The sequence below is a fragment of the Peromyscus leucopus genome, chromosome 14 (assembly GCF_004664715.2).
Source record: "Peromyscus leucopus breed LL Stock chromosome 14, UCI_PerLeu_2.1, whole genome shotgun sequence".
NCBI lineage: Eukaryota > Metazoa > Chordata > Mammalia > Rodentia > Cricetidae > Peromyscus > Peromyscus leucopus.
In genome coordinates this window covers 46,358,377-46,379,645 of record NC_051075.1, presented here as the reverse complement: position 1 = coordinate 46,379,645, position 21,269 = coordinate 46,358,377, and the positions used below count along the sequence as shown (strand labels likewise).

Sequence of the window (21,269 nt, the reverse complement as noted above, 5' to 3'; positions counted from 1 at the left end):
TGGTTTCATAAGCAAGACTGGAGCAATGGCAGTATTAATGGACATATTAATGTGGAAGGGGGAAAATTTCACAGGGGTTCCAACCCAGATTAAAAAAAAACCCAGGCAGCTAATGACTGCTGGGAGACTAATTAACCTCTCCCAAGGATAAGACTCCCTTATTGGTCACTCTATACAAAGGGGTCTGCCTTGAGACCATACATACACAAAAACCCAAACATGGACTCACCAGGATGTATTTATATATTTGTGCACACATACTTGCTTTTAACTAGGGAATCCACTCACAGCCAAGGAAGTACAGCAAAAACCGTGGCCGGTGCTGCTGGCTTGATGGCTCACTGTCAAGCTCATGCTCATATATCTCCCTTATACTGCCCAGAAACATGGGCCTAGTGAATGGTCAGTGGGCTGGGACTTCTGATGTCAATTAATAATCAAGTACAAATTACCCACAGGCCAATACAATCCTCAATCTAGGCCCTCCTGTCAGGTGTTTTTTATGCTGTGTCAAGTTGACAGAGTTGGCTAAGACAAATAAAGGAAATAGCTCTCTATAAGCCAATCTACTTTATGGTCCCAAATGAATTCTGATAGCTCCCTAACAAATGAATATTTGTAATTTGGTCTGAAAGAGAATCTCTGAACAGCTATATTAAATTAACCCCTACTACAGAACAAAACAGACATGAAAAATCTAGTCTTACTAAAGAAATTAAAGTATTCAAGAGAATATTTATTGAACTTATAGAAAAAGTACTTGGTGATATATCATTATCATTGACAATTTGTAGGCTGGCTGGCTAATTTAGCGAAAGGAAACTACAAATTACCTTAGCATATAAGATCTTTTAGTGGGAACCAGGGACAAAACTGGAGGGGAAAGTCTAGACATTCTCCCTACTAGTAGCATCCTGAATTGAGCTAAGAGTGATAGCTTCAGTTACCTCTCAACTCATTGATAAAATTCCTCAGCAATGATTGTAATTTTCTGAAGTAGATCTACAGAATTCTATTTATTCTAAGGTGGTCACAATTAATGCTCTAGTTTTCTCTAGTAAATTTACTTTTAGATAGGTAAAATATAACTGATTTCTTTTGTGCTTTTAAGTCCTGGTTGGATAGGATATTGACCATGTTAGTTAAGACTGCTCTTGGCAAGTGATCAAAATCCTGTTGAGATTTTCTATCATGCATGTAGCAGTTCTACTCACAGAAATGACTGCATAGGTACTTTCACACCCAATTATAAATAAATAAATTATCTAAAAAGAATTTTTGCAAAAATGGCAAGAATTCACTCAGGGCAGTCATCATCAAAGACATGGCTAAATACTAAAGGTAATGTCTACAATATAAGAAGGCTTCTAATGGAGCAGAGATAATACAACAAAGGTTTTAGACAACAAAATATTCATGCAGGTTCTTCTTGATTTAAATCAAAATCTCAGGAGGAAGTCTTGTTATTCATAACAATTAGTAAGAGTTTCCTATGTTGAGGTCTTTGATCCACTCGGACTTAAGTTTTGTGCATGGTAACAGATATGGATCTATTTGCAGTCTTCTTCTACATCTTGACATCCAATTATGCCAGCACCATTTGTTGAAGATACTTTTTTTTCCTCCATTGTACAGTTTTGGCTTCTTTGTCAAAAATTAGGTGTTTGTATGTGTGCAGATTAATGTCAGGGTCTTCAATTTGATTCCATTGGTCCATATGTCAGTTTTTATGCCAGTACCAAGCTGTACAAAAATCCCCTAACTCTGATATTGAGATGTATCAGAACTGTGAGTTTGGATCTGAATCATGATTTTGATACAACTGTGTTTTCAGTACAGACTTGACTGGTTCTTGGTTGTGATGACAATCAAAAAATGCAGTCATGAATTATGTGGACTACAGAAGACACTGGATCAAATACATCATTTTCTTTTTTCTTTCTTTCTTGAGAAAACATTTCCTAAACCACCAGGAGCTCAGCAGGGAGTTCCAAGAGGATCTGGGAAGGCAGAGAAGCCAAGGCGTCCTCTGTAGAGCCCTTCTCCACTGTCCACTCAGCCTCCTGCTCCCGTCAGAGAGCTATCTGTGGTGGCCTCCCTCTAGGCTCAGGTAAAAACCGCACAGTCTCTAAAGGAATCTGATACATTCTCACAAGCCAAGCTGTCATACCAGTGGATATGTTTTCATTTGGATTTTTGTTGTTAATGTTTGAATGTGGAGAGAATGCTACAGGCAATCTGCATACTTTGCAGAATAAAAACTTTGTGAGAAATCCCACTTCCAAAAAGTAAATTCATCAGAGTCAGTCAAATTCTTGTTTTTAGAAAAAGTATCAAAGTCATAGTTTTTAAAAATACATTATACTGTAATAAATTTTTGGTTTGAAAGTTTTAGGTATAAGTAAATGTTACCGATTTCATAATCCTATTTCTCATAAATACTAATTATGTAATTATACATTTTATATATATATATATATATATATACAAGAACTTCAAAAAATTAGTTTTTTCTTTTTCTTTTTGATGGGAGTTACAACAGAACCTTGCTTGATAGCCCAAGCTAGCCTGACACTTATGGTAGTCCAAGTGAGTCTTTAACTCCTGATCTCTCCCCACAAGTGCTGACTGTAAATACAGACATCATTCCTGGCTTAAGGTTGTATTCTTTATACTATTTCATTCCTGGCTTTAACTTAGATAAATATCCATTGTTGTTAAGAAAAAAAAAGAGTTTCCTAATCGACTTAAAGTATAAATTAATACTCTGGGATATACTGACAATCTTAAGGAAGAGTCTTGTTTTGTCCTTGTTTATACCACAGCTTTCAGCATCACCTAATGTTTGGAGTTAGAATCCCTCTATTTCTATTTTCAGTCTCTTCCTGAAAAGCAGATGACCTAGAACAAGTTTTCTAGAAAATGTAACAGGCGTAGGCAATAATAACATGTACACTCAATTTAAACAAGGTCTTGGGTATGTTGAAGAATGCGTGATTCAGAGGTGGTAAGCATTTAATCTTTCAAACAAATTTTTCTAATCAAGAGAAGTTAGCTCCAAAATCCTAGGGAAACAGTGGCAGAATTCATATACTCAGTATTCCAGGGCATTTTCCCAGCCCGATTAGTTTCCCCTCCCTCTCTCCCTCCCTCCCTCCCCCTCCAGTTCCTCCCCTCAACGCCCCCCCCAACCACTCCTCCTTTTCTTCAGTAAAAGATAGGTCTCCCATTCATATCAGCCAGCCAGGGCATATCAAATTGCAGTTAAGACTAGGCACCTCCTCTCCTATCAAGGCTGGATGAGGCAATCTAGTAGGAGGAAAGGGTTCCAAAAGCAGGTAACAGATTCAGAGACATCCCCTGCTCCCACTGTTAGGAGTCCCTCATGAAGACCAAGCTACACAGCTGTAGTATATGTGCAGATGGCCTAGGTCAGTCCCATTCAAGGTCTCTGGTTAGCATAGCAGTTCAGTCTCTGTGAGCCTCTATGAGCTCAGGTTAGTTGATTCTGTGGGTTTTCTTGTGGTGTCCCTGGCCCCTCCGGCTCCTAACATCAATGTTGCCACAAAATGTCAGCTCTATAACTTACATCAATGATTCATTATCATTCATAGGATATAGTTTTAATTCTTTACGATAGTATATAAAATTCTTCCTTTCTTCTTTCTTAGCTTCCCACTCATTGCTGCATTGCTTATAAAATTGGCAATACTGTGGATAAGTGAACACATAGTATCATTTTATATTTTCTTGCTGTAGTATGTAATGTTCTGTCTGCCTAGAATAATTTTTTTCTCATTATTTTGTTTGTTTCCCTGGGAAATTACTATTCCTCCCTCAAATTTTTTTTCAGTAAGGAAATATTTAAATAGTGACAAGAACACAAGAAAAAGATCTTAGAGCAAGCCTGCAAGGTTGCTTTTGACTAACCCTGGAACAACTTTATGGCAAAAAAACCCACCAGATTTTCTTAATAAAATGAAAATAATTCATGAACAGATAGTAATGTAAATAAAGAAATAATTTAAAAATTCTTCCTTGTAATTCCAACTGATAAAATAAGTCGAATTAGAAAAACCTACATTGGCAATCATTATGCTAATAACTGATTCAGACAAAAATCATCAACAGATACTAAAACTAGAAGGGAAAAGCTTCAAGAAAAACAAGGTATTTTTATACAGGCTAAAATATATCTCCATAATATCTCTTATTAAATACAAAGCCAAAATATTATTTCTTAGTGGAAAAAAACCCTACTATCTACCACCTTTGCCTCGTGATCCCAAGTAGTATCACTAGTAATGGAACAAATATACACCATGGCCTCAATGACATGATTAATACATTGAGAAGGACACATCATATTTGAAGTATTCCTAACAAATCACATAGCAATTAAAGCACTTTGAAACATCAGAAAAATTAAATTTGAAGGTCATTATATAAAATAACTGGCCTATGCTCTTCAAAAATATTGAGGCCATGAAAGACAAAGAAAAACACGAGTAATTGTTCTAGATTAAAGGAGCCTAAGGGGACATGACTGTTAAATGCAATGCATGAATCTGGGTTGAATCCCAGATCAGAACAAAAGAATTATTCTTTTCCCCATTTGCTATAAAGAACATTATTAGAAAAACTGGCAAAATTTAATTGGAATCAGATTATATAATAGTATTATGGTACTGTTAATTTCTTGATTTTCATAATTGTGCTGGGGTTATGCAAGACAATGTCTTATTTCTTTCCATCAACCTCATTTTACCCCTACTTCAAATGCACACTGAAGTAGGAATTAAAGAGGCATCATGTCTGCATTTTATTCACAAGCAGTTTAGTAAAGTATATGCATACTAATATGCACAGATAAATGTGGCAACATTTAACTGTGGCAAAATATGGGTATCTGGGGAGTCTGGATGAAAAGAATGCAGAAATTCTTTATGATATTCTTGTAAAATTTTCTTGAGTAGAGCCTCTGTTATGAAGCCAAAAATGTCCACACATTTTCCCTGTACTTAGAGGTACTATAAAACACTCTCTTAGTATTTTCTTTGCATATTCCATTAAGCACATATCTCCATTTTGTATTTATTTATAAGTCTCTTTACCTAACTAGATTCTCAGGAAGAAAAATTCTCTTAATATCAAGATACTGTGCATACAGCATAGTTTAGAGTATACCAACTGACAAAAGATGGTTATATAGATAAACACTATATACAATTTCGAATATTATCTATCTATCTATCTATCTATCTATCTATCTATCTATCTATCTATATCTATATATTTTGGTTTTTTGAGACAGGGTTTCTCTGTGTAGCTTTGTGCCTTTCCTGGAACTCACTCTATAGCCCAGGCTGGTCTCAAACTCACAGAGTCTGCCTGCCTCTGCCTCCCTGAGTGCTGGGATTAAAGGTGTGTACCACCACCACCCTGCTAACTTTGAACATTACTGTAGTCAGTATTTTTAGTGTTCTTTTGACCAGAATTAGAAAAGTTTGATTTTGAAATCCAGTTGCACTGGGTATGATGCTATAGCTGTAATTATAGCACTTGGGGTATATGTTATGCACAGCCATATCTGAATGGAATGGCAGAAGTCATAAAGCCAGCACAGCTGCTTGACAAAGATCCAGCAAAGCTGAGCCGCATGATGGCTACCATGCCACCTTTGGTTTTCATTTCCACTTGTTGCATACTTGAGGGACTTTTAATATTTGTAGAATTTCGGGATACAGGGTTGATGGAAAATTCCTTATGAATCATTTATGCCTTCTCCCAGGAATGCTGCTTCTAAGCTTCCCCAGGACAGTCCTGAACATACTATTCACCCTACTTTTAGGGAGATATCCTTATCTACTTGAAGGTCTTCCTTATGCATTGGAGGTTGTGACAATAAAGAAGCCAGAGGTCTCTTCATGAGCCTATGAGACATTCTTGAAACATCTGTCCCTGTATTTACACAGGAACAAGATATTCAAAACAAAGTAAACTCAAAAAGTTCAACAAGATTCGGTGGCCTAGACGAGTTGGCCACAATTCAGATTATAAGCCTCTTCCCACTGTACACTCAGACAATTAATTATGTGGCATACAACTTTGCCCTACATAGAGATATACTGATGAGCAAAGTATGGAGTGGAAAGATAATGAAAGTATGAGATGTCAGGACCTCCCTCTCTTAGAAAAGTTAGCTCATGCAGAGCCACTATAATGCCATATTACCAAGGAACAAAAGAATGCCAGATTTAGACATATAGACAAATTCTATAGATATAAATGTAAACACTGATTGTATTATGTCAGAATTTAAATAATAACTGCAGCAGCTTTGGCCTGAGGATTTTTTCCTGGGTACTCTGACCACTAAGAGTTAATAATACACAGCTTGGGATATGGCAAAATGCCCAGGATAGTTGAAGATTTTGTTTTGGTCTAATGTCCTTGAAGCAACCAAAGCTACCAGTCTGAAAATAGGCTGTCATATGCCTCTAGATTCTCAAAAATTGGGTTCTGGGGTTAATGAGTAAAAATGATAACTCTTTATTAATGATGTCAAAATTTGAGGGAAAATGACTGGAAATGATCACTCTGTTCTGTCATAGTTTATTAATGATGACTAAAAGATGAGTAGAAGGAAGTGAAACACATGTCCAAAACCAAAAATGATATGATCTATGTTTTAGAACATCATGAATGTATCTCTGCTTACTAAACTCTATATAAATAAAAAAAAAATACTCTGGCTGCTAGGCAGTCAGGCTGCAAGATTCTTCCTACCACCATGGCCTGGCTCACTTCCTTCCCCAGTCGACTCCTTACATCCTCTGCAGGACCACCGGGAATGGCTCCCAGCAGATATGTATCTGGCCAGTCTGGGCTACATACTATGTCTAATTTTGTCTTAAAAACCAACCAACAACTATCCAACCAACCAACCAACCAACCAACCAAAAAAACAACCAACCAACAGAACAACAAAACAAAATACCAAAAAGCTTGCAAACACTTGTTAACAATAGGCTCAGAACTAGGTTTCTGCTCCTCTTATATCTTCCTACCTGATTATGATTTTGATAATAAATATGCCGTTTTGATGTTAATCCATTAACATATTTTATAGTTATACCTTGTGCTTTTGTTTAATTTTTTTCCAAAATAAAAGTACTTTAAAAAAAGTTTTTATGTACCAGTGTTTTGCCAGCTTGCATGTGTACCATGTGTGCACCTTGTACTTTCAGAGGCCAGAAGATGTCAGAGCTCCTGGAACTAGAGTTAGAGATGGTTTTGAGCTGCCATGTGAGTGCTGAGAACTGAACCCAGGTCCTCTGGAAAGTAGCTAATGCTCTTAACCACTTAGCCATCTCCACAATCCCCAAATTACAAGTGCTATTAACTCTATCATTAAAGTATGACAGTATTCAATATTAGTACTTACATGGGATAATGAAATTTTCTTAACCTGTTTCCTGGAGTTCTCATAAAGATATTGTAGTCTGTATAATGCTGTAAGGATGGTGTCTCTGTTGGACAGATGAGGATGGGATTTCCTATTCTATAATTTAGTAACGATGTCTTTTTTTCTGTACCAACTACAATTTTGATAATGAAGAAAGTAAAGAGATTGTACTCAAAGTAACGAGTGATAAAATAAAAAATGTGGTAATCTAAGAAAAGGAGAAGTGTGATTAAAATGAAATTAAAGGCAAATATTGCTTAGGGTATTAATGTTTGGTTTCACAAATAAGTAAAAATATTTGTGAACTTGACAGATGAGATATATAAGAATATATTAAAGAAGACTCATCAATGAAAGTTGATTTATTTTGGAGATGAGGTGAGAAAATCGAGGACAGTGCTTAAATAGTACCTTAATAAATGTACTTAGCTGCTAATTACATTTCATTATGCTTAGGAAGACTGTGTTAGTGATGACAAGCATTTTTATAATCCAGTGAATGCCAATCAAGAACATAAGGGATTATATTGCTGTAGGAGAGAATTAAAATTTTTTCTATTAAAAAAAAAAGAAAACCAGGTGTGGTGTCTACCTTTACACCTTTAGTCCCAGTACTTAGGAGGCAGAGGTAGGCTAATCCCTGAGTGTGAGGCCAGCCTTGTTTATAGAGTAAGTTCCAGGATAGCCAGGGCTACACAGAGAAACCCTGTCTGGAAAAACAAAACAAAAATCCTAAAAATAAAAGCTATATGAAGGTAGCATATTATTTAAAAGATTATTTAAAAACCCTCTTTCCCATAACAGAGGACAACAGCAGGATATCCAAGAGGAGTCCCAGTGAAGGACCAGCATTGACAGCATAGCAGAAACCAGAGGCCTTGAACCAGAGCAGTGATTCTTTGCAGTGAACACTTGCAAGTAAAGATATACGGACAAAAGGGTTTACTGTGTGACTCACTGTGTCACACTACAGCTCCCAAGATGAGACTGATTTTTTTCTCCTAAATTTTATTTTATTTTGTTTAGGTTGCAAGGGGTAGATGTGAAGAGTTGGGGAACTGAATGGGATCAAGATGTATGAAGGGAAAGACACAAAGAATAAGTAAAAAGGAAGTTTAAAAACCCATTTCCTGGGAATAAAAAACAGAAAATTGCATGTTTTTTTTATAAATTTTTTTAATCAAGGTACAATAATATTACCTAAGAAACCTAATCTAGTTAGAGATAGGTGAACAGAAAAAGGCCAACACTGAAATATGAAATAAAGTACTTAAGAAAAATAGTGCTTGTTAACAAACATTGATTTAGGCATTGTTTAGTTTTCTTCTGTTGCTTCCATTCTGGTTTCTTATTACATATTTTGTTGCCCCTCATGTGTTCTGCCTACCCAAGGCCATTCCTCTATTAATTTGCTCACTCAAGTGTTCAGACCATTTACTGAGACAGTCACTTCAGTACCACACTGTAACTAGGGTTGCACAACAGTAGGGAATAGAGGACACTGCAGGAAAGTACAGAAGGAACATTTTGCTCATGTTTAGGAGGTCACAGAAAGCCTTCTACAAGATATGCAGGATAAGTAAGAGATGGGAGATTAACAATTTAGCAAAGAGGGAACCATCTGAAAATTGAAAGTTGGGTATGTCTGGTGACCAAATCAAGATAGAATGCTAGAGGTAAATTTAGAGGTAACTAGAAGCCTGTTTGTAAGCAATTTGAAGTTTAGCCTTTACTGCAAAATACTACAGGAATAAGACAGGTATTGACACTATAAAAAAGATAAAAATGATGACTGTAGGAAAAGGAATAAAAACTAAAGATTTTTGGTTTGGACAACTAGGTAGTTAAAAAACCATTCCTATGATATCAGAAGAGCAGGTCGAGATTATGAATTTTGTTTTTGTCATGTTAAGTGAGCTATTTGTGGAATATCCAAGAAGAGATTTATAATAGGCAGCTAGAAATATGAATATGAATTTTAGAAAAAAGATGTGGGTTGGGAGTTATAGATTTGGTTTATGTCAAAGCTTTGTGAAGAATGATCTTGCTATGTAGAAAGCAGTTTGAACAAGTCTAACAGAGAACTGAATATATAAATGAATGCCCCACCACCCCTAAAAGGACAAATCTTCAAAGGACTACAGTGAAAAAACACCCTGAAATCTTAAAGGAGTATTAGGAAAGAGAAATGCCAAGGTACATAATTGTTTCAAGGAGGGAGCAGTTAAAAAAGATACCCAACCTTGACCTGCTTTCACTTTCTTAGACCCTAATAGTAGTCCTTCTTGCAGCCATTTTCTTTTAAAATATTTTTTGATATTTGTGTGTGTTTGTGCACATGTGCGTGTGCGCACACAGAAACACAATTGTGGAATCACTTATGTATGGAGATTAGAGGACAACTGTGGAAATGTGTTTCCTCCTCTCCAAACTCCTGTTGTTTGGCTTTTTTTTTTTTTTTTTTTAATCTGGGAATTGTTCAAATCCTTCCTTAAACAAGAATGAAGTCTGTGACTTGTAATATTTTAAATGCTAAGGTAATTTAATGTCACAGGTGTATCACATAGGTAATATTCAACAAACTAAATGGCAGTAGAGGTTTCTTAAGTATATTTAAATTTGATAATATAAAATTGCTAAAAAAAAAACAAAAAACCTTGACAGTTATATGTAGGTACTAAAATAGGTGAAGGAGGAGAAAAAAGAGAAATGAAATAAAAGAAACATTTCAGCATAGTTCAGTTCTGAAACACATGACTATCTCCCCAACCTCCCCAGACAGGGTTTTTATGCGGAGCCCTGGCTGCCTTGGAACTCACTTTGTAGCCAAGGCTGTCCTGGAACTCAGAGTGTACTGTCTCTGCCTCCTGAGTGGTGGGATTAAAAGCCTATGCCACCACTGCCCGGCCACTTGACTATTTTTTATGTCTACGGCAAAACAAAAAGAAAAATCAAAGAAACACTACCTCCAAAGTAACACAACAGTACTATTCTAGTAATCAACTGCCAAAATGGAAACATGAATTGTTTGAAAAAATATTTAAATTGATCGTTTGGAGGAAGTTTAGTGAGCTAAAGGATAATGAATATAGACAATGAAATCAGAAAAACAATACATAAGCAAATTGAGAAGTGTAACAAGGAAATAAAAATCATTGAAAAAAACTAAGCATGAATTCTGGAACTGAAAAGACATAAAGGGTATAAAAATTTAATAAAGAGAATCAATAAGCAGATTTGATGGAACAGAGGAGTCTTTGCACTACTGATCTCACTATACATTGTTTATATGTATTTGAGTGTCATATCATACCTCGATGATTTGTATAATTATTATGAATAAAATAAAAGCATGTTAATAAAAAAGATGTAGTTTTTAGTTAGTTAATTAATTTTGATGTTTAATGGTGGTGCTGGGCTCAAACCCAGGACTGTATACTTTGCTGCTGAGCAATATCTTCAAACTTCAAAAATAATTTCTGAACTTTAAGAAAGGTCACTTGAAAACATCAAAGTCTATACCTCAATACATTTAAACTGTTACTTCCAAATCCTTTTGTTGGTGTCAGCTTGGGCAGAGTACTGGGACAGAGCTCCATCTCAGAAAGCAAATACACTGATACCCTGTTGCTGGCTGTATGATGACCTACTGTTGGACCCTTGCCAGGAGAATTAAGTAGCGAGACATCTGTTAGGAATCCATGAAATTTGAGGTAGAAATCATACTAGATTTCTATATATATTTCTATATAATTATGGTGTTTTCGTAAAAGTGTGTTGGACAGATTTGTGTGATCCAAGGCAAGTGACTCTGTGTTAGGAAATGGAACTTCCCTCGGCACTTAGCTGCTGAAGTGTACTACATCATGAAAATATAAAAATACCTGAGATGTATTGGGAAGCTCATGTTAAGATCAAACAGAAGATAGATTAGAAGACTATTTTTAAGATGGCAAGACTACCCATAGCAATAGGTGAATTTACACCTTCACTGTTAAAACACCTCAGATTTTCTTCCTCACCAGTAATGAAGTAATACTCATTCACATGGAATGGCAAGGGCCTCAATAGGCAATATATTTAAAATAAGTATTTATGTTTACATTAAATATATTTAAGTAAAAATATATTTACTTGCACTTCCATCAACATGCAAGCACCCATATATATCACCAATTTTTTTCTTGCAACTTATTACAAAGTGACAGAATCAAAACAGTGTAGTACTATCATAAGGATATATTAGGTATATGCTAAAAATAATTGAAACAAATATCTTTTCATATTATCATTATTTTAAAATGTATATCAATTGATCAATAAACAAAATATGGTATAAAGTGGAATATAACAATGAATATAATATATATTTATATGTTAGCTATAACATTGATGAAGTTTAAATGAAGATAAAGTCCAGACTTGACTCAGAAGGAAAAAAGAAACCCACATTCTCTTTCACATATACATTCTAGCTTCTATTTTTTATATATGAGTATGAGTGCGAGGAAGCCAGGAAAGTAAGAAAAGGCCATGAGAGAAGAAAAGTCTTTTGGGAGTGAAGGATAGTAAAACACAGGTGATATGAAAATGGAGAATGCTAGGGAAGGAAAGGTTTAAGTGGGGATAGAGACATGGAGATGGGGAGAGGAGTAGGTGTGAGGAGCATCAACCATAACCAAGAATGTATGATAAAGCTATAAAAAACCCTTGTAGGCTAACTAAAAAATGCAATAAAAATGAGTTTAACGGAAGTACTGTATGTGGGTGTTTACTGCTCCCAGAAGCCATAGGCTATTAAGTAAAAATCCCAGTGCCAGGGTTGGACTACCAATTTAATGAGCTGTTGGTCAAGGAGGTCCTTGAGGCCTTCAAAACCACGTTGGCACTGCTCTTAATTGCTCTCTAGAACTGGATGGTAAGATCCTATTGCTAAAGACACCATAGGATTTGCTTACAGGATATGGAGAAATCAGGCTAGAACTGAGCTGGCTGCTTTGTTTCTGCTTAGTAGCTTTCACAGTGCCCAAAGATGCTATGAAGGCTACATGGGAGAGAAAAGTAAATCAACACTCTTATTTAGTTGTGCCACCTTCATACTACTGCTAATGTGGAAGGCAAAATATACCCACTTGTGCTATAGCGGCATGTCTGTTAAGAAGGGCAACCAACTGTTTCTGATCAGATTTGACGCCTGTTTCACAGAAGAAAATTCATGCCTGTTACTGTAAGCCTGGTTAAAAGCCCATGGTCTTGAGTTCATAGTTTTTAGTGGGGAAGCTACCACTCTTGTTTTGCTAAGTGGATATGTGTGTCTATTGAAATATTTATGTTTATACTCGAAGATTAGTGTTGCTGTCAGCTTTGATCAGAGAGGCTTCCTTTTGCAGTAGGTGGCAGTTACTGCAGAGACTCTTTGCTGGTCAAAGTGCCAAGAATAAGTGACTGGTGAATGCTCAGGCCTAAATGGAATATCTGTATTACTCCTTTAACGGCTGAAGGAAAATCTCAGAATACATGCTGCAAAGAACATAAAATCTAGAAGCATGTGTAGAACACTATCTTCTGAGCATGGTATGGCTCAGAACCCATAGTAGATGTGATTATTTATAAAGACCTGCACAAGATTGGCCCCATTAACACTCTGTTACAGGGTCGGGGTGAGGTACTCATAAAGCCCTACACCTCTTTGAAGATCTATGGGAAAGTAATGGTTGCTGGGGAGGAAGAGTCATTTTATTTAGTGGTGTAGCCACTGGTAAGTTGCTCATACTCATGTAAATAACCCCTCATCTATGCTTTTGCAAAAAAGCCTAATTAAACTCAGTGCCTACTCCACCCCACCCCCCCCCATTTGAAAAGGAAGGGGATCTGTAGGAATGTGAGGGGCAAGAAAAGGTAGTGGGGGTAAATATGATTAAATTATAAATACATATGAAGATATCACAATAAAATGTGTTATTACAGGTAATATATGTTAATAAAACAAGAATCCAGGCAGAAAACACCATGAACCCTGTGATTTTACATCTACAAAATATTCAGAAACAGAGATTGAAATTCCTAGAGATTCCAAGCATACAGTGGTTTCCAGGGGTTGATGCCAGGGAGAACAACAAAGAGAAACTGCTTAAAGATAATTACTTATTCTTTTGGGGTGATAAATACATTTTTAATGTAGAAAGCAATGACTGTTAAGTAACACTGTAAGTTTACCAAATTTGCTTTAATGAAGATCATTTTATATTATGTAAATTTTATATTAAAAGTAAAAAATCAGTTTTTACTGATCTTTTAGGGTCAGCTTTTACTGATCACAGTGTGGTAGCACATACCTGTAATCCCAGCAATTGGAAGGCTGAGGCACAAGGGCCACAGGTTCCAGGCTAGCCTGGATTACTTAGTGAGGTCTTGTCTCAAAAAAAAGGCGGGGAGGAAATAAGATCGAAGGAAAGGATATGGCTTACTGGTTGTGTGAGAACCTAGCCAGCCAAAAGAGGTTCATTAAACATTATCTAAAGACTTCATTCTTGGAATAGGATCCTCATTGAGTTGGTTTTGTTTTGTTACTGTAAGTTTTACTTACCTCATTGATACTCATGCTGATTGCTACTTAAAGACAGTACCAAAATAAACTAATATACAGAAACAAACCCCTAAACCAAACCTACAACCCTTTCCCAAATTTACAGAAACAAAACCAAAAGCACTTGATCTTAAAAACACTGTCTTTATTCCTGGAGATTCCTGTATGATTTTCCAGAGTTAGCACCAGCTCTTTGATCAATCTGACTTCTGCTCAGGTTTTTAATTTTGCTTACAAGAAAATCTTATTTATAGAGCAGAATGGCATAATTAAAAAGAAAGAAAGAAAGAGAGGGAGGGAGGAAAGGAAGGAAGGAAGGAAGGAAGGGAGGGAGGAAGAAAGAAAGAAAGAAATAAAAGCAAGCAAGCAAGCAAGCAAGCAAGCAAGCAAGCCTACTTCTGTAGGAACAATATTTGCCTTGTTATGTCTACAGTTCCCAAGCCACGACATCATGATCTCAAATATTTCTGAAGCTTGGCTCTGGAAACCAAGATTTTTCAGGCAGGTTTCATCTTAGACTGATGTTCTTTGAATAAACTTTGCCCCACCTAGATTAATCTTCAATCTACACGTGCCCATCCCTGTCTGAGACAGGATCTCATAACAAGGTCCAGGATGGTCTGAAAGGAGATCCTCCTGCTTTGGCCTCTTGAAAGCTGGTATTACAGACAGACACTGCCATGTACCACTTTTATTTCTTGTTCTTATTTTGTATGGTTAGTGAAAGACTGGCAACATGAGAGAGCTCTTCAAATCTTTTTATACTAAAGGAACTGCAATTTAATGGCAATCTGAAGGGAGAAGATTTATGCGAGATCCTGGTTTAAGAAGCTATAGTCCATCATGGTAGAGAAGGCATTGTGGCTGAGGAGTCATCCATGGCAATGGGGACTTGCAGCATAGTTTGCTACATCATGATGGACCAGGAAATAGAGAGCTAGCGCTAGAAGCAGTCTTAGCTAGCCCTTATAGCTCTTCCCACATCTAGGCCCCCTTGGTAAATGTTTCACAAACTGCCTGAATCAAAATACTAAGCTCATATATATTCAAATAGATCAGTCCATGAGGTCATTTCAGACTCAAATCATAACAATTTCTAAAGAGAAATTATGATTTTGTCTCAAGTAAAATCTGTTGCCTACGATATGATTTACTTCAGGGAAGGAAATCTCTCATTACTAACAGACCTTTGAAAAGTTTTAAAGCTTTTTCATGGTAGTAACTAAGAGATAATTAAGATGATTCCCGGTTTTAGTTGTTATTGCAGACAGTAGGGTCACAGATTTCTAATACTGACATACTTCCACATGACTTAGATAGTTCTTGTATAACAGGGCAAGACAGTACAAAGGTTCCTGCATCTCATTTTTTTTGCTGAGGCCATTTCAGGTTTACCTAAAATTTGATCTTGATGGAGAATGTCATGAAAACCTACCCAACTCTATTCTAGGAACCAAAGGTCAGGATGTCTTAGCCAACTTATCTTAGCTTCTGTCAAACTGCCTGTTTGTACAGAGCCGTCTCCAGTTAAGGCTCATCTTAGCATCTGTTAAAACTGCTCACTTCTATGAATCCCCCGTGCAGTTGCCTAGCCAGTTGCCTGGGAACGGTTTCTGCCTTTAAAGATCCCATGTTCTGGACACTCAGGGATACATCTAGATCCAAACACTTGGGTGTGGTCCCAGCCAGTTAGAATAAAGACTTTTAATTGACTGTAAATGAGTGGTCATTTCTGGTGGGCTATCAGGAACACTTGTAAATTAAATATCTTTCCTGATTACCAAACACAAACATGGCTATGAATTAAAATTCAGTAATTTTTTTACTCTGGGCCCTAATTATCACAAATTGTCACCCCTAGAATATGATCCTTTCCTTGGCAGTGGTGGCACATACCTTTAATTCCAGCACTCCCAGGAGGCAAAGGCAGGTGAATCTCTGCGAGTTCAAGGTCAGCCTGGTCTACAAAACAAGTTCCAGGACAATTAGGGCTGTTACACAGAGAAACCATGTCTTGAAAAACAAAAAAGAAAGGAATATGATCCTTTGTCTGAGGCAAAATCTATCCAGATAGCAAAAGTTACTGAGTACACTAGAGTTTGTCAGTAAGATAAGCCATTTAATTTAATTTAATAAATGCACTGACATTATGCTTTTGGATTAGTCCATGATTTTGGAATGCTTTAGAAATAACTTGTCTTGACTCACACATGCAAAAAAACTTATGCAATTAAGAATAGCATTTTAAGGGCATTGGTGCTTCCTAAAGAAGTGGATATTACAAAGGGAGCCAAACAAAAGAAGATACTAAGGAGGCTAAAGGAAACATCAGATAGGTAGCACTCACTAAAATTAGAGCCTTACATCCCAGCAGACTAAATATTTGGTTCAAGAGCAGTTCAAACCTGCTATCACAGAATGTCTATCATTAGCTCCAGAGACAAGAAAGGTAACTCACGAGAAATGTGGATTAATTTGTAATGTTGGCTATTTAATAGCGGTAAACAACCTTAAATGAATGTTCCAAAATTTTTACAAGAATTATCCATCACTATTGCTTTGATTTTTATGTTTGTGTCTCCTCTACAATTCACACTGAAATTTAATTACAATGTAACAGTATTAACCAGGTGGGGGGTATTTTGGGAGGTAAATAAGCAATGAGGTGTTCATGCTCAAGAAACCTAGGATCAGTGCTCCACATATGACATGAGTTCTGCCACATGAGGTAACAGTGAAAGCAGTGTTCACAATGGTATGTTGGAAGCAGAGACCAGGCACTCATTAAGACAGCAAATTTGCCTATAACTTGATCTTGGATTTTCCCATTTCCTAAAATGTAATAAATAAAAATTTTCTTTTTGTAAATTATCCAGTCTTTGGTTGTTGGATTTTTAGGGAGGGAGGTGAGAGGAGGTTAGGTTTGAGAGAGGCTGAGATAAATTTTCCTTCAGGTGGGAGTTTTTATCAGTGAGTTATTAACATCTAAGACAAGATCGCACAGTGAGTTGGGCTTCTCAGGCAAGAGAGGTTTCTGTTGTGTCAGACAGATTGAGATGTCTTAACAGTTTCTGAGAGAGAGGAGAAGTCCCATACGACAAGATAGCAGGCTTAGTCATTGAGTAGCCTGTTTTTTTAAATTTTATTATTATTATTATTATTATTATTATTATTATTTTTGGTTTTTCGAGACAGGGTTTCTCTGTGTAGCTTTGCGCCTTTCCTGGAACTCACTCTGTAGCTCAGGCTGGCCTCGAACTCGCAGAGATCCGCCTGGCTCTGCCTCCTGAGTGCTGGGATTAAAGGTGTATGCCACCACTGTTAATTTAATTTTACATATCAGCAATGGATTCCCTTGTTCTCCCCCCTCCTGCACTCCCCCCCCTTCACCTCAGCCCACCCCCCATTCCCGTCTCCTCCAGGGCAAAGACTCCCCTGAGGATTGAGTTCAACTTGGTAGATTCAGTCCAGGCAGGTCCAGTCCCCTCCTCCCAGGCTGAGCCAAGGGGTAATGAAAGGGCAAGTGTCCGGGGAAAGAGAGCTTAGGGGAGCAGGAGATCCCAGATGGATCAAGAACAGAGAGGGTGAACAAGGAATAAAAGACCATGATAAATGAAGACCACATGAGAATAGGAAGAAGCAAAGTGCTAGAGAGGCTCACAGAAATCCACAAAGATACCCCCACAACAGACTACTGGCAATGGTCAAGAGACAGCCCGAACTGACTTACTTTGGTGATAGGATGGCCAAACACCCTAACTGTTGTGCTAGAAACCCCATCCAATGACTGAGGGAACCGGATGCAGAGACCCACAGCCAGGTCCCAGGTGGAGCTCCAGGAGTCCAATTGGCGAGAAAGAGGAGGGTTTGTATGAGCGAGAATTGTTGAGACCAAGGTTGGAAAAAGAACAGGGACAAATAGCCAAATGAATGGAAACACATGAACTATGAACCAATAGCTGAGGAGCCCCCAACTGGATCAGGTCCTCTGGATAAGTGAGACAGTTGATTAGCTTGATCTGTTTGGGAGGCATCTAGGCAGTGGGACCTGGTCCTGTCCTCAGTGCATGAGCTGGCTGTTTGGAACCTGGGGCTTATGCAGAGTAGCCTGTTTTATGTGCTTCTACTTAGGTTGTATGTGAATGGGGTAGAGAGTGACCGAGGGAGGGGGAGGGTTTAGCCCTTTGTGACTCTGTCACACCAGGCTGCTTGTTAGCTCTTTTAGTAATACATGAAGGGGAAAGTGAGACTTCAGTGTGCTTGTGTGTGTGTGTGTGCCTGTGACCTAATAGGTATTTTATTACAGCAGAACAAATGGATTAGGAAAGCTGCTGTGTCAGTTTTTTTCAAGCTTGACACAAGGTGGAGTCATCTGGGAAGAGGGAACCTCATCGAGAAAATGCCACCAGACTGGGCTGTAGGAAAGTCTACAGGGACATTTTCTTAATTAATGACTGATTAGGGGTATACAAGAAGGATTAGTCACCTGACTAAGGGAAACTCAGAAGGGTCACAAAAGAATCCTAACAAATGGTAGATGATTTATGACACATGGTAGGTTGTTTATGCATGGAGAAAGATGTAAAAGGAACAGAAGCAGTATTTGGTATTGAGAGAGTGAGTAACCATTAATAGCTTCTATATAGCTGCACTGTGGTACTACATGGTGAATAAAAAGATGAGGGAGACAAGAACTATTTAAATAAGGAATGGGAACAGATTGTAGCTAAGTTCAGAGAAACAGACCATAAAGATGGCACAGTGGGTAAAGCACTTGCTGCCAAGACAGATGACCTGAGTTTGATCCTTGGGATTGACATGATGGAACAAGGGAACTAACTCCCGAGAGTTGTCTTCTGACCTCCACACCTGTGCCATGGCATTTATGTTCACACACATGCACGTATGCATGCACACATGTACACACACACACACACACACACACACACACACACACACACACCCCTCTCATAATGAAAAATTGAGTGTGGAGAAAGAACGGAGTGATGAACTTTGGGTGAGGCCATGGGTATGAACCATGGGTATGAGTTATCAGCATGGTATTATGATAAAAGAACATAAGCTTACAGAAATTACAAAACTATGAAGTTATGATGTTGCTTGGGCTCCATCTGGACCTGAAGAGGCAAAAGTACCATCTATATGAGTATTTTATCCAAAGAAAACAATAAAGAATACTTGGGCTACCATGATGTCTATCTAGACTGATTATGAGCACAAATATAGTAAGACAGTAACTGAAATGTAACACTGAGTTCTGTGGTAGATAGAAAACAAAGGGAATTTGTCCTAAAAAAGTAACTGTTTTTTTTTTGTTTGTTTGTTTCTAATCACCATAATTACTCCCAGTGCCCTATAATTTCAGGACTAGAAATTAGTGGAAATTATGCCCTATAGATCATAAAATGTAATTTTAAAGTTCCTTTGTCTATCTTGCTTTATTTTAGTGGACATTCAACTATCATGTCTGACCCACAGGTTTCTCAAACTCAGGTCTTAGTGTTTGTAAGATTTTATATCCCACTACTTAAAAGGCTCTCTCTGAGTCACATATTGTGGAAAGTTGTGAAGGTATGAAATCTACTGTTTAAATTTTAATTTATTCTTATTTAAAATTTTTGTTTTTCTTTTTTAATTATCACATTTTTAATTTTTTTTTTGAAACATGATGTTGTTTAATTAGGTTGTTAGCAATTTAGAAAAGCAGTTTGTGAGGATACATCCCATTCGTCAGAGAGAACTGAGATCGCAGGTAGCCCTGGAGCTTGAGGAACAGCTTTGATCTTTGGCAAAATCTGCGAGTCCACAGCTTTCTGATCAGTCTTTCGCTGCTCTGTAATCTCGTATTTCTCCTTCTCCTGGTGCCTGGGCTTGCGCAGCTGCTTCTTCTTGAAGTAAGCATCGGTCAGGTGTTTGGGGATTTTAACCTTGCTGATGTCAACTTTTGTAGAGGTGGCAATGACAAATTTCTGGTGTGTTCTTCGCAGAGGAACTCTGTTGAGGGCAAGAGGTCCAGTCACAAGTAGCAAGCCGCTGGCCAGCTGCTTCAGGAAAACAGCTCTCTTGCCCCTGTGGCGCCCTGTGAGGATGATCAGGACGGTCCCAGGAGTGATGCTGGCCCGAAGCCTTCTCACATGCTGACTGAAGGGCTTTTTGCCATGGCTCAGCAGCTTCCGAGGCACGTCTTCGGTAGGATAATACCTAGGCATTTTTCGAAGCTTCACCACCCGGGTACCGCCGTTCTTGTCACCACCAACCGGTTTTGTGACAGTAGCAAGGACCTTCTCCTTTTTCTTCTTCTTTTCAACCTTTGGGTTTGGCAGCTGAGTACTTTCTTTTGTACAAGGCCTTTCTGGAATACACAGCAGATCGGGAGTACCTGCCAATCCTTCGAACCAGGACAGGGTTCCGGCTGCAGTGGGGCTTCCCCTTCTTGGTCTTTTTAACCTTAGGGTCACCCTTTTTGGCGGCACCAGCACCAGCACCAGCACCAGCGGCAGGGGCATCACCGCCAGCCTTCTTGGCCGCAGGTTTCTTCTCTTTTGTGTCAGGCTTTTTGCCCTTTTCACCTGCCATCTTGCAAGATGGCTAAGAGCCACATTTTTCATTTTATGTGTCCATTTGTCTGTGTGAGGGTGTCAGATCCCCTGGAACTAGAGTTACAGAGAATTGTGAGTTGCCATGTGGGTGCTGGGACCACTGGAAGAGCAACCAGTGTTCTTTTGAGCCCTCTCTCCAGCCGCTTGTTTAAATTTATTAATTGATTCATTTTGCAATGCTGGAGATTGAACCCGGGGCCTCATGATCACTAGAGAAGCCTTCTACCACTGAGTTACAATCCAGCTCTGCATTTATTTTTTATAGCATTATCTAAAGGTCATGATCAAACAAATACTCAAGGGTTTTGAGGGAAGTTAACAGACTCAACACAGAAATAGGGAATATTTATATAAAATAAGCACATACACATATACATACACACACTAACATATTTGATATTCTCAAATATGCCCCCCTCCATTTTTTTTTCAAATTCTATACCCTGAGTTGATTTTGAACTCTCCATTCTGCTGCTTCAGCTTCCCTAATGCTAGTATTACTGGTGAACAATTATGGCTTTGTGTATGTGGTGGGGATATATGTGTGTGGCGGTGGACATATATGTGTGTGCAGAGGCCATTGGTAGACACTGGG

The 21,269-nt window shown here is 37.9% G+C and overlaps 1 protein-coding gene and 1 pseudogene across 14 annotated transcripts in view; both read right to left on the bottom strand.

Annotated features, from left to right (window-relative positions):
* Gphn (gephyrin) overlaps positions 1-21,269 on the bottom strand; it is a 410,602-nt gene that overhangs the window by 111,053 nt on the left and 278,280 nt on the right. The window lies entirely within an intron of this gene.
* On the bottom strand, positions 19,747-20,741 carry LOC114697759 (annotated as a pseudogene).